This window comes from Nycticebus coucang, chromosome 11 (genome assembly GCF_027406575.1).
Source record: "Nycticebus coucang isolate mNycCou1 chromosome 11, mNycCou1.pri, whole genome shotgun sequence".
NCBI classification, from domain to species: Eukaryota; Metazoa; Chordata; class Mammalia; order Primates; family Lorisidae; genus Nycticebus; species Nycticebus coucang.
The window spans coordinates 93,416,391-93,431,043 of NC_069790.1; the positions used below are offsets into that span (position 1 = coordinate 93,416,391).

Genomic DNA, 14,653 nt, shown 5'->3' on the forward strand with positions numbered 1-14,653 from the left:
CCAGGCCTGCTAAACAACAATGACAACTGCAACCAAAAAATAGCCATGTGTTGTGGCAGGCGCCTGCAGTCCCAGCTATTCAGGAGGCTGAGGCAAGAGAATAGCTTAAGCCCAAGAGTTGAGGTTGCTGTGAGCTGTGATGACACAGCACTCTACTGAGGATGACATAGAGAGACTCTGTCTCAAAAATAAATAAATAAGTAAAATAAAAGTAAATCTTTTACATTATGTTTCATTATATACTATCACTTGGGTTATATGTTTATTAAGTAATGTAATGTGTTACTATCTTTTCAAAAACTTTGTAATTTTATATGCTTGATCACTTTATATCTGGAAACCATAACTATTACTCTCCTTCTTTTCCTTGAAAAGAGAAAGCTTAGTGTTTTGTGAAAACCACAGCTATTTTCTTATTCTCCCAGTGATGACATTACACATGTCAGGAGAGATTAGAATGCTCAGAGTGTATCCCCAACAATGGAAGATGACATTACAAGGGAAAGCTCTGAGTTCTCTTGGAAAATATTTGCATAGGCCACTATCTGGACAATATTTGTGCAAAATATCTTTGTAGATGGTTTCTGTGGGTATCACTGGTACCAGTTTGGTAATGCTGCTTCCAGGATAAATTTTTCTCCAAAGAATTTTTCATGATTAAAGGTGTACGTGTTTTAGCCTTCTCATATTCATGTTTTTACTTTTAATTCATAAGGCTATAGCAAGACATCTTTTAAAAATTCACCACCCTGTTGTTTCTAATATGGTGTTTGCTCCACTTAAAAAGCAATATACAGCTGTTATAGAAAACTTAATACATAGAGATATGATTGTAAATAAAATTTGGACTGATTTAGTTTTATTAACAACTAGCTTCCTAGATCAGAGGAGAAACTAAAAGCAGTCTTTCTCTGACCAATGAGTCTTTAAACTAGGGACTCAGATGTTAACCAGGTACGAATGAGTAAAGTAAAAAACAAATTCTAATGCAACTTCTGTTGTCTCTAAACCCAGGGTCAGAAAACAGAAGATCTATCACCTAGAACAGTGTTTTTCAACTTTTTTATCTCACAGTACACTTGAACCTAGTTAAACTTCCACAGTACACTTGTTGATTTAAAAAAAAAAAAGAATATACTCATTGTGCTTTGAACTTCTTTCAAAAATAATTTATTATTTATTATTTTTATTTTTTTTATTAAATCATAGCTGTGTACATTAATGCAGTCCTGGGGCACCATACACTGGTTTTATAGACCGTTTGACACATTTTCATTACACTGGTTAACATAGCCTTCCTGGCATTTTCTTAGTTACTGTGTTAAGACATTTACATTCTACATTTACTAAGTTTCACATATACCCTTGTAAGATGCACCGCAGGTGTAATCTCAAAAATAATTTAATTGAGGCAGCGCCTGTAGCTCAAGGAGTAGGGCACCGGCCCCCTATACTGGAGGCAGCGGGTTCAAACCTGGCCCTGGGCAAAAACTGCAAATAATAATAATAATAATTTAATTAATGATCTTTAAAAATGTTCATGGCACACCTAAGCTCTTCCCACAGCACACAGGTTGAAAATCACTAACCTAGAGAAAAATTGGGTTACTTCTCACCGCTCCAAGTAAGGGTAGATATATGTTGACCACGGGAACTAATGGAGTAGTGGGGGTGTGTTTCCCAGCAGCCCTGGGTCCGTCAGCAGCTGGAGATGCCTCATCAGGTCAGAAAAGACAGTTAATTTTACCTGTGGGTTTCAGAAGCACGTGGCAACAGCACAAACTGTGTAATACATATATCTTATTATCTTAGGAGACAGCCTCCTAAGACAGAGCTCCTCCTTTTAACAGGCTAATTGAGGATAGACACAGCACCTACAGAGTGGCCGGGGTTTCACAGAAGGACCTACATAAAAACAGTGCACAGTTCTTGGTCTTATAATCAAGTTGCATCATCCTGCTCACAACCTATTAGCTTTAGCTTCTTTCAGGAACAGTCTAATGATTAAAGGGATAGACTCATTAAAAAGCAACGTTAGCTGTGGGGGGCAGGGCACCAGGTCTCAAAACAAAAAGTTCCAGAGTCAGAATAAGGATGGACGCTTACCAAAGTTTTAAAGAAGGAATTGTTTTACTTTCATTAATGTTTCCCATGGGTTTGAAGAATTATTTGTAGAATTTTTGAAGATCCTAGGAAGAAAGTAGAGATGAGGAAATTATACAACTGTGAATTCCCAGAGTGTCTAAAATAAAACAAGCTAGTGAAATTCTTTGTCCAAATGAATGTATCTCCCCCAAGCAATCCCAACAAAGCCAAAATTTTAAAATGTAGATTGGTAAAGTGAATTATCTCTTTCTACTTTTCATATAAGTATCTAATGTTTGGTAATACATTCTATTTTTATGGGTATTATTCCAACTAGAAAATGGAAAGCTATGCTAATTGTGTAAAATTTGAAGATACTTTGGTTTTAAGAGTCTTAAATGTAACTGAATTTGTGAATGTCTGGAGTAAATTGGTTGTAGTCACATTTAGTTCTAGTTTCATCCATAGCATCTCATCTTTTTGAACTGTGTTTTTATTCCTTCTTGTATTATGTCATCATTTAAATTCATCAAAGTAGCTGCCATCTAGGAAGGAAGAACTTTCCCTTGAATGTTTGTACATATAGAATTCTACTAATAAAAATTACCAAGTACATCATAACACTTTTCTATAAAAGAGTTCATCATGCCATTTAGAAATACTATACTGCACAGCAAACACAATTCAGTTGGAATCACTGAAGCTAAGGTTGTTTATGAAAAAGTACACAATTATGTAAAGTAACAATACAAATTGTTACCAAGTAGGTGGAGAAATATAGGGTGGAAAGGAAAGAGAGGTATTATTCTTTTAGTTGTGTTTTTCTACATAGACTAATAACAACTTTTCTATTCAGTATGTATGCTATAATTATGCTAGAAAAAATTACAGGGTTGGCAAATACAGCCAACAGTCCCTTTTTTTTTTTTTTTTTTTGAGACAGAGCCTCAAGCTGTTACCCTGGGTAGAGTGCTGTGGCATAACGGCTCACGGCAACCTTTAACTCCTGGGCTCAAGCGATTCTCCTGCCTTTGCCTCTCAAGTAGCTAGGACTACAGGTGCCTGCCACAACTCCTGGCTATTTTTTGGTTGCAGCCGTCATTGTTGTTTGGTGGGCCCGGGCTGAATTCGAAGTCGCTAGCTGTGGTGTATGTGGCTGGTGCCTTAGCCGCTTGAGCCATAGGCACCAAGCCCGACAGTCCCATTTTTACAGTTGTTATAGGAGGGTGAGCAAGTATTGCTTGTCACACTCTGGGATGAAAGAGTGAATTATAAATATGGGGATCTAAGCACTAAGAATCTAATTCATCCCATGGTAACTTCATTTCATTTAAGGGTTTCAGAAAGTGAATGTCATTTTTCCTACAAACTTTGAATTTTCTATGACAATTCGTAAGCAAAGACAATTCACTTTGTAGGGAAAAATTCTAAGTCATTTCACTTTTTTAATATCATGATATAGAGATGCTAAAACTCTTTTTATGTGAATTGTTAGATCTTTGATTGAAGCCTCAAGCAGTGATAAGTGGTGAGATCGTCAGAAATGGATATTCTCTCTCTTTCTTTTGTTTTTTTCTTGAGACAGAGTCTCACTTTGTTGCCCAAGCTAGAGTGCCTTGATGTCACCCTAGCTCACAGCAACCTCAAACTCTTGGGTTCAAGTGATCCTCCTGCCTCAGCTTCCCAAGTAGCTGGGACGACAGGTACCTGATACAACACCCAGCTAATTTTTCTGTTTTTAGTAGTGACACCGTCTCCCTCTTGCTCAAGTTGTCCTTAAACTCCTGATCTCAGGGGATCCTCCTGCTTCAGCCTCCCAGAGTGCAAGAGTTATAGGCATGAGCCACCACCCCTGGCTGAAAATGGATGTATTTTAACTGCTCCATTCTTTGAAGTAATCACTGCTGAAAAACATTTTTTATCATCTGGACTTTTCAAAATGTTATATTGACCCTCAATGAACCTGAACCAATAAATTGAAAAAACATACACACATACATTATATTGTTTCTGTTCACCATCCTTTAAAGCACCTTGAAATTGAAAATTTCATATTATATAGTCTCAAGTGTTCTTAAACCCAGACACTTTTTGTTTCTTTGTTTGGTAGAGACAGGGTCTCACTATTGCCCAGACTATTCTTGAACTCCTGAGCTCAAACAATTCTCCTGCCTCAGTCTCCCAAACTGCTAGGATTACAGACATGAGCTCCTGTGCCTAGCTGTTAATCCTGGATACTTGTAAAGTTTTAAACCTGGACAGTTTTAAAGTTTTAGTTATAGGGTTGAATTTGATTCAAATAAAGTGTGTCTGTTCTGGCCACAAATGACTTGCTGTTAGACTTGGCTGGATACCCCAGAATGAGAGAGTCTTTAAATATTGATTTGATTCTGTTTCTTTAAATAGACTGTCCTTTTTAAACAGTCTTTCTAGTGCGATAAATGTACAAACTAGAAGATACTACTTATAGAAAACAAAAGGACCATAATAGAAGGTTGTGTATAATGTGATTTCATGTTTGACTTTTTGGGGGGGACATAATTAGGTTTAATGTTTTGTTTCTCTTGACCTAGGAGGAAGCAGACCAAATTTAACTCAGAAAGAAATTTTCAATCCACATAGAAAAATGACTGATTTCTGGCTTGTTCAGGCCTTTTTTCACTTCTAGAATCTGGAACATCATTTTAACATGTTATATTTTCTCTTTGATTTACCAATCCTTCAGTTGAAACATACTATTCATTCCTTATTTCCAATTTAGGAATAAAAAAGAAAGTTCCAGAACTCTACTTACACAGTTATATCATTTATGTTAAAAATTATATATTTTTATGAACATAGATGAGAGATTTGGAAATATACACTCCAACCTTTTGGCTACAGTTACCTCTGGACACTGAGTCTATAGAAGTGGGCGAGACCATTTCTAACTATGTATTATCTATAGTGAGAAAAAAATTTTGACAAATATGCTGGCACAAAATATTTTTAGCTTACTTGGATGTGTTTTAGCAGGAAGGGCAAAGAACCACAGCTTTGTGTTTTCAGGCAGAACGTAGGGTCCCTGCTTTGTTCGCTGTCAGTGAGAGGGTGTCATGAACCCTCATCAGAGCCCCGAGATCACTCCGTGTAAGTTTTCTGGTCACCACGACGCTGAAGACTGACCAGGCTTCTTACCTGTTCGGTATTCCAATTTTATCATCCATAAGAAGTTCTTTATAATGCCCTGCTTAATTGTACATTGATCAAACAAATGCTTCGCATTGTTATAGGCGAGCTCTGTGATCAAGTACACTACAAATCCAAATGATATTTGCTGGGCAGTGTCTTAACTTGAGCCTGAATGACTTGAGCAAGCCTGGGCACATCTGATAAACTCACAAGAGGATTTAGAAGGAGTAGATTTCCTTGAATGCATCAATACATATTATGGACAGGTATTTACTTTCATCTGCATATTTTTTAACATTTAGCTAAAATTTATATTCTAGGAAAGCTTTATTGTGCTAAATATGAGGATTAGAGCATGTCTCATTGTAGAAGATTGAATAGGATCAGTTAAAATGTTAAAGAATCTGGGCAGCGCCTGTGGCTTAGTGAGTAGGGCACCGGCCCCATATGCCGAGGGTGGCGGATTCAAACCCAGCCCCAGCCAAACTGCAACAAAAAAAAAAATAGCCAGGCATTGTGGCAGGCACCTGTAGTCCCAGCTGCTTGGGAGGCTGAGGCAAGAAAATTGCGTAAGCCCCAGAGTTAGAGGTTGCTGTGAGCCGTGGGACGCCATGGCACTCTCTCGAGGGCGGTACAGTGAGACTGTCTCTACAAAAAAAAAAAAAAAAAAAAAAGAATCTAAAACTCAGACCTTACTATTGATAATATTCTTGAAAGTTGCTGAGAGTAAATTTTAAGTCTTGTTACCATAGAAAAAAGAATGTGAGGTGATACGCATGTTAATTAGCTTTATTTACCATTCCATATTTCAAAACAACATGTTGTACACAAAAAATATATGCTTTTTTATTTTCAATTGAAGGATAAATTCGTGTGTTCAAAATTTTTGTTTTCACTATCACTTAGTATAAAGTTGAAAAAAATGAAGATGTGGCTAAAGATTATATCATCACGGTGAAATTATCATTGTATCTAGTGAAACACTATGTTAATATGTTCCCTCCCATGAATAAAATTAAAATTGTATAGATTCTCGATCTAGCCCAGCCTTGCAACTACCCTTGCTGGTAACATCTAGTCGAGTCTTGAATGGGGCAAGTCCTCTGGCAGCTCAGGTTGAGAAAACCTACAGCTTCTCTTTCTGTCTGTGCTCAAAATTTGGGGGCTTTGTGTCAGATACACTTTGCTCCTTTCCCCTTTGGGGCCTCTTTTACTTCACTCTCTATATTATTTATTCTGGAGTCTAGATCATAAAGTAGATGCATTTCAGCAAAATAAAAAGAGAAGAGAAAATTACATGATTACTTCAAAGAAATCTAAGAATAGACCATTGTTTGTATTGTCACATGAAATTTATTTAGATGTGTTAAACTTTCAGGCAAAATGCCATTGCAATGAATTTAAGCTGACCTGTGCCTTCCTCCTATTTTATGCATCAGTTAAAGGTAGTGCAAGGCTTATTTTGTTGCAGTTTCCTATGTTTTCTATATGAAAATTCTGATTCTTTTATATCAAGAAATCTCAAAGAGCAAAAAGAAAATGAAAAAAATATGTAAATAACTCAACATGGAAAATGTTTTGTTCAGATAAAGCGCCCATTGACTCGGCCAGAGCTAGAATTTCTCCTGACTGTAATGCAGAGGATCTTAGAGGTCCTTTTTGGCCTTTGGCACACCAGCAATCCAAAGTGTTACAGACTGTTCAGGGAGCTTCTTCACAATTACAGAATATTCTGGTACATTTATACATTTGTAACAGCCATCTAGATTCATTCCATTCCTTTCTTGTTTGTTTGCTTTAATGCAATTTTGTTTTGTCCCCCAGGCTGGAGTGCAGTGGAGTCATCTTAGCTCACTTTAAGCTCAAACAACTGGGCTCAAGTGATCCTCTCTCCTCTGCCTCCCAGGGAGCTGAGAGTATTGGCAAGCCCCATATGCCAGGATAATTTTCTTATATATTTTTAAAGACAGGTGATTCATCCCTCAAATTACACACACTTAGAGTTCCCAGGGGAGGAAAGGAAACCTGAGCCCTATTTAGAGGTAGGATTCGGACCTGGAGAGCAATGTCTGATGACTGGGGACAGTGGGCCTGATGGAAGCTGGACTCTTGGGAGAGGCAGTAGGGGGCTCCTGGGAGACTGCTCTCATGCCTGAAGAAGACACCAGGGATCAGGAGGTAGAAAAGTGGAGCCTGGTGGTGGCAGCAGCAGGTTCCAGGTCTGATGTAATGTGCCTGGCTGCTCTGGCTGGGTCACTCTGCACCCAGAGCACCCCTCATTCTCAGATGTCTACACACTGTGTCCTGGAAACCAAAAAGCCTAAGCGAATCTGCCATGGGACTTCTCCTGAAATTGGAGTGGGAATGAGAAGAGGAAGATGCTATGGGTCCCCAGGCAGACCTATGGAGCAGGCCAGCCAAGGTACAGGCATTTGGTCCCATTAAATGGCCACCCATGGCCAGTGATGAGTGGTCTCAAGCAAGGAGCAGCAATCTTGAATGTAAAATTAAATTCTTGTCTACTTGAGCTGAACCTAATTCCCTTCGGGGGTGCAAATCAGCTTTCTCATTTAGTAGACTGCATGTGGTGAGACAGCACATGCCTTTGTGACCAGGTTCTGAGATCTGACCACTGCCGAGATCTGCAGCAAGAAGAGTGGAGCTATTACCTTGATGAGTAAGATAGATGCTATATGTTCTTTTCCCCAGGATGAAAATCACTTCACTCATTTCTCATTATAAAAGATGTTCACTTAATAAATCATGTACATATCATAAATATGCTTCATATGATCTCACCTTCCAGAGATAACTATTCTTAAGGTCTTCTTTAGGGAAATAGAGTTAAAAACAAAATCTCCCAATCCAGAAATCCTCTCCATCAAGGTGGTGGTAGATAAAAGTTTTATTACCAAATAAGCATTGAACTAGAATGTAGTCCACATCACAGTCAATGCACTATGAGATGGCCAAGACAGAAAGGAATTTCACCCCCTCATATGGCCAGACAAGTACAACCCATTACATACATGTTTTCAAGATAAACCGTAACTAGTCCTAAAGTAAAAGGAACTTTGTCACACATGGTTCATTCAAACATTAACTGGTAATTGGGGTGACTGTCCTTGTTAGCTTATAAGCTTTATCCGGAGGAAAAATAAATCCCATAGCTATAAGAAGTAGCTTTGCAAATCAGAGCGAGAGGCTTATAGAAGTTAGGGTCCTAGTTGCCCGCAGAAACGGGAAGATTAAGGCACTATCTTCCTGGATGTTTGCATTTCACAATGATGACTCCCCTAGTCCTTGAGAAAGGTATCTTGGGTCCTAGAACTAACAAGACAGCTATCTAGTTTTCAAAAGGATTTATGTATACTGCAAAGAAAGTAGGAAGTACTTAAAATGATTCTTTTAACAAAGTAAATGCTCTTTAAAAAAAAAAGAGAGAGAGAAAGAAGTCCCTTCCCTATTTTCATTTGAGAGAATTAAAGCTCTTATTTTTAACTTTTATTTGTTTTTATGCTTCCTATTTATTCTTCATGATATTTTTCATATATCATATGTATACTGCTTTACAACCTGCTTTTATCTCAATAATAGTTTGTGGATCCCTTTCTAAGTAAATATGTTATAACGTGGTCAGGGTAAATGTTTTCTAATGTGGTCAGGGGAAAGGGAAAAACCTAATTTTCTTTAAGATTATCCCTGTGCCTAAAGCAGAACCTCACACGTAGCAGGAGCCAGACACACAGGTATTGAGCAGTGATTATTCTATGTCCTTTCGTCTCACCGGTACTGAAGTATTAATAATTTCACCTGGGAGGGACTGCAACTAGCAGTAGCATAGCTTGAGGGGTGCGTCCAAATCCTTCTTGCAAATAAATAGGGATATACAAAAATAAATATTGTGGAGTGAATTCAGAGCAAGTTTTAGCATTTGAGAAATAGCCCTAAATCTTAAGGAACTGAAAACAGACAAGGTTGTGTATGGTAGACCTTTGACACCCGGAAATTGAAACACTGGCTGAGCCCGCCAGAATCCCTGGCCATATGCCATACTCGATTAGCTCTACATTTTGTGGCTCCCATCTTGAATATTTCATGAGCATCTCTAGAAAGTCAGATACACTTGCAGCAGTTTTTTTCATAAATAAAATATAGTTTTACTTTTTGAAAATCACCAAGGATTTTTTTTCTTGAAGATCAGTTGCATTATGCATGTAGGGTCTTCATAAATTACTGAGGTTTTCTGGTGCAGTCGATGTGTGCTAGAATGTGAATGAATAGACTTTTTATCACTTCCCTCCCACCTTGATATTATATACTCATCAACAAAGGAGCATTTCAGGTGTTGAGACAATATGTTTAATCAGTACTCACTGGATGTGTAACACGAGCCAGACACAGGGGTAGGCAGTGGCGATGCAGTGATGGGTGGAAGTGGTCACGCGCCTGTGAATGGTAATGATAACGAAGTGTGATTTTCTTAGAGTCTGATAAGTGCCACAATGGTAGATTATGGTAATGGAGGATCCAGGGACCCCTAACTAGCTTAAGGGGTTTAGAGAAGTCTTCTCAGAGAAAGGGACTTTAAGATGAGATAAAGCATAAATAGGAGCTAAGTCAACATGGGCGAAAGGTAGTTCCAGGCAAAAGGGAGCAACTGTGCTAAGATCTGTAGGTGAAGGAGAAATCACTGTGCTCCAAAGTCTGCAATAAACTTCCTCCCTTTGGACAGAACACTGGGAGTGTGATGAGACAAGTTTCTTGGAGCCTTATTAATTCATTCTGCTGTCCTTATCCTATCGAAAGTCCTGGATAATAAGATTTACACCGTATTTTTATTAGCAGTGACTTACATTTTGTTATTGACTTATTTACATTCAAGGGATTTTAGATGTGATTTTACATCAACATGTTTGTGAAGAGGAGACCCAGTAGAACCTCCATCACTGACCACCTCCCTAAGTTGACCTAAGGTTCAGACTAGACTTGTACCACATGTACGTATCAGTCCGGCAGGCCTAGGTCCTGATGTTGACTCCCCTCCTTATGTTGGCCAGTTTGTGACAGTCCCTTGGGAGGTCAACTTGCAGAGGTTCTGCTGTAGTATTAGCAAAAATGTCCAAAAGAAAGAAGTATGAGGAAGGGAAACTTTTGTGTACTTTAAAAAGGGGACAGTTTTACATAGACGGGATTAATCAACATGGTCACACATCTTCACAGGGAGTTCACTATGAGGTAAAGATTATGCACTTGGATGAGTTTATGAAGCAGGTTGTAGTGAGAGCTCTTTTGCTAGTTTATCTGATGAAAATACAAGCTCTGGGGCCAGATAACCTAACCGCTTGGCTTAGAATCTGGACTTTACTTTAGACTTCATCCTTTTTATTCCAGTTTTCTTATCTGTTAAAAAAAGGGTAACATTAGTATGGACCTCAAAGGGTGCTGCTATGAACAAAGGGGTCAGAATAAATAAAGCACCTATAAAGGGCCCCAAAATTAGTATTTAAAGTCAGATAAATCTCTGTCCTATTCAGGATATGTCTTATTCCTGGTTTATAGCCATCACACAGTTATCTTCCGGAGTACAGATATAAGATTCTCCTGTTTAAATGTCTTCCACTGTTCCCCATCACCCACAGAATGAAAAAAAGAAAAAGATTTTAGCATGCTATACAGTGACTTTAAGGATCTGTTTCTGGCTCAACCCCCCTGTTTTATCCTTTGTAATTATCATTCCCTCTGCCTGCTGCTTTCCCAGCCTTCTGAAAGGCAGGTCTCTGATTCTCACAGATCTCTGCTGTCTTGCCTGAATACCAGACGTCTGCACCATCTTCAAGTGAAGACTTCTAACTCCTCTCGTTCCCAAGCCAGAGAGGACCCTGTGTTCATGCGCTGTCCCTCTGCTGGCATTTTTGCTGTAGCACAGTGACAAGGCTGGCAGGTTCCATGTCTTCTTCCTCTTCTCTTTCTCAGAGTGTGGCACCAAGTGACGTGCTCAGCAGGAGTGTATGGCATGAATGAGCAAAGCTGGGAAATGATCGTGTTTGCATTTCACAAATGGAGAAATAAATAGTTGGAGTCATTTGCCCAGAATCCCAAAGTGAGCAGAAGACTGGAAACCGAACCTCTGTCTTGGGTACCAGGGTTCTGACCTGAGAATGCTTAGGCCACATCTCATGTTTCCGTCGCAGCAATGTGGGAAGGAATGTAAGGTATAAAGTGTTTAGGCTTTAAATTCTTATGTAAGTATAAAAAATGCTGGCCCCATGTATGTGGTATGGCCCAGCGTGTATAATTTGGTCCCAATACCCCACATATATGTGTCTTTTTAATGATTTTGTTAAAAGCAACCATTTCTGGAATGTGGAATACTGAGTGCCTTTTATTTTCAACTTTTTGTTTAACTGGTATGTTATAGATTTTGTAGTCTAAACATATATTTACAGTCAAGTTGGAGAAAAGGGAGCTTAAACGTGTATCTAATGTAATACAATTTTATTTATGTTAAATTTTTTTCTAGGATGTTGACAAAGTTGTTTTACTGTGCAGAGTGCCTCCCGCCTCTTCATATTTCCTCATTTGATAATGGTCTGATTGTTTATATCTGGGCCTGTTTCTACTTGACCGTATCATGTGAACTTCTTTAACCAACCAATAAAGTCCAAAATGCTCTATTAGCTATCTATATCCCCAAGTTGTAGATAATACATTTTAATGAGTGTGAAAATAGATAATACATGTCTTGCCTTAGAAAAATAGTCACATCGTTATGTATTTGCATTTTACCTGGGCTTTATCAGGATTCCACTGAGGGCACTCGGAGTACCACACAACTTGATTTTCATCTCTGCTGTTGTGCAACGTCCTTACTTTACATTCGTTTCACAATCTGGGATCATTATCCCAGCTCAGCAAGAATCAATTTCTCATAGTTGATTGTCTGAATCACTGCCAACTCAGTCACATTTTCTACATCATTTGCCAGGAAGGGTAGTTTTTTAAAAAGTCAGAACAATTATGCAGGTAACCTCTAGCCTGAATATGCCCTCAAATGCACTTCAGAGCAGTCACCCTCCCCTGGAGCTCAATTGATTGACAATGTTACTGACCTACAGATCAAAGGATTCCCTCTTCCAATTCACCATTTTCTCCATGAGTCTCTGTGGACATGAAAGAGTTCATTCTTCTTGAAAGGAGAACAGTTCATCTTTAGAGAGCAGCCTCTCTTGTTTCCTTTTTAGCAGAGGTACATCTTTAATTCCTATGGAGATAATGAAGAAAGCCAGTTACGGAAATGTTTAGGAGGTTTCAGAATATATTTGGGGAGAAAGCTCTATGAATTTTAATTATGATTCTCTGTCCCCATAATGTATGTGTTTAGGTAAACACTTCTTTTCCTTTCATTTGTGGTGATTACTCTTACATGCTTAAGCACAATAGAGAAAGTTTGATTTAAAATCTAAGCCCCATTGTGTGTTTTTATGTCACCAGGTTTTTAGAAGGAAATTGAGTAGAAAGTTCTAACATATGATGTAAATTTCTCCAATGTATCTGGTCTTCATTTAATCATTTATGAATTATCACTGCAAGATGTCAACATAGATTAGATACCACAGAGATCTAAGAAACTATATTTATTTGATCTTAATTAATATTTGACCTTAAATAGATAATCGTGCCACTTTCCAATTTCCGAATGTTAAGCAATTAAACAGCTGACAGCTGTTGGGCAGATAAATATTAAACTCTGCCAAATAGTCATGTGCAGATTTTTACAATACTTGTACCATATTAGAATAGATTATAAGACATGTTGAAATTTATATACTTTAGGAAGATTATATGTTATAGATTCTAACTGAACAATTGTTTGTTGCCTACGTATTGTTGAAATTCATGCTAAGTTATCACAGATAGTTGTATTTTTCTGTGTTTGCTTGCTCATAGTATGGGAAGACATAACAAATAAAAAGTTTTTGTGACTATTTTATAGAAGGACTTTGATTTAAGTAACAAAGATAATAAAGTACTGAATTAGAAATTTTATTTTGATAATTGGAATATTGTAAAGTTTTGAAGTTGGTTCTACTTTTGAAAATGAAATTGCCAGATGAGCAATTACAATGGTAAGGAATGAAAAGAACATTAAATAAAGATGTAATAAACGTTAAATAAAGATGTAGTTTAGAGTGGGTCTGAATTATGGGAGGGTTTACTGAAAAAAGATTGTTGGACCTAAATTTCAGAATTTTTGTTCAGCAAATCTGAGGTGGAGGCCACAACTGTAATGTCTTAACAGGCTCCCAGGAGGTCCTGATGCTGCTGATCTGAGGACCCTCATATTGTAATATTCAGAATCTAGATCAATTTTCACCTAATGTTGGCTTAATTTGTGGCATGAATGAATGAATGAATGAATGATGGAGTCAAAAGAGAAAGCATATGCATGCATATTTTTATACATGTGAAACTGCTTTAGCTTTCTAGGTTAAATATATTTACATTAAGAAGTATTAGTATCGCTTCTATATAATATGTAATAACATTTATATGTTATTTTCAAAGCCTGCTATCTGGATTAGTTAGAGCTAAGTTTTTGAAGATTTTGGACAGTTGCTAAAGCAGCTTGTATTAATTTTCCCATCTGGACGGAGCCTCTTTACCTACGTAGGGAAATTCTTGGCCTATGTGGGTGCAGTGGATCCCTCATCACTGGCAGTCCACAGGCTATCTTTACCTTACATCACTCTTGACATATTTATCCTAGTAATTTCCCAGAAAAGTTATTTTTTCACAATGTTTTAGAAATCATTTTTATTGGCCAGGCTCAGTGTCTCATGCCTGTCATCCTAGGACTCTGGGAGGCTGAGGTGGGTGAATTGCTTGAGCTCAGGAGTATAAGACCAGCCTGAACAAGAGCAAACCTCATTTCTACTAAAAATAGAAAAACTAGCCAGGGATTGTGGCAGGTGGCTATGGTCCCAGCTACTCGGGGGGCTGAGGCAAGAGGATCACTTGAGCCTAGGAATTTGAGGTTGCTGTGAGCTGTGATGCCAGAGGGACAGATGAAGACTCTGCCTCAAAAAAAAAAAAAATCATTTTTATTTACCTGGCTCCAGAAGATCGTTGGTACTGATAATATCACGATTATTTTTTTCATTTCCTTTTCTCTTTTTCCCATTTCTAAATACAAGTAGTAGAGTCCTCCTAAACTCTATTGTTAATAATAATAGTAAAAATTTTCTCATAATACTTTTGGTTGTTGATAATGTAAGTTATTGCTACCTTCAAAACAATTAAAAGAGGATAGGGATATTTCTGGGTGTTTATTTAGTAAAGGTTGGTATTCATCTTGTTGTCAGTAGTTGTTTGAGTTAAGTAATTCATGTAGCTG

At 37.9% G+C, this 14,653-nt stretch overlaps 1 protein-coding gene across 4 annotated transcripts in view; it reads left to right on the forward strand.

Annotated features, from left to right (window-relative positions):
• PTPRZ1 (protein tyrosine phosphatase receptor type Z1) overlaps positions 1-14,653 on the forward strand; it is a 197,352-nt gene that overhangs the window by 62,130 nt on the left and 120,569 nt on the right. The gene's annotated exons all lie outside the window — the stretch shown is intronic.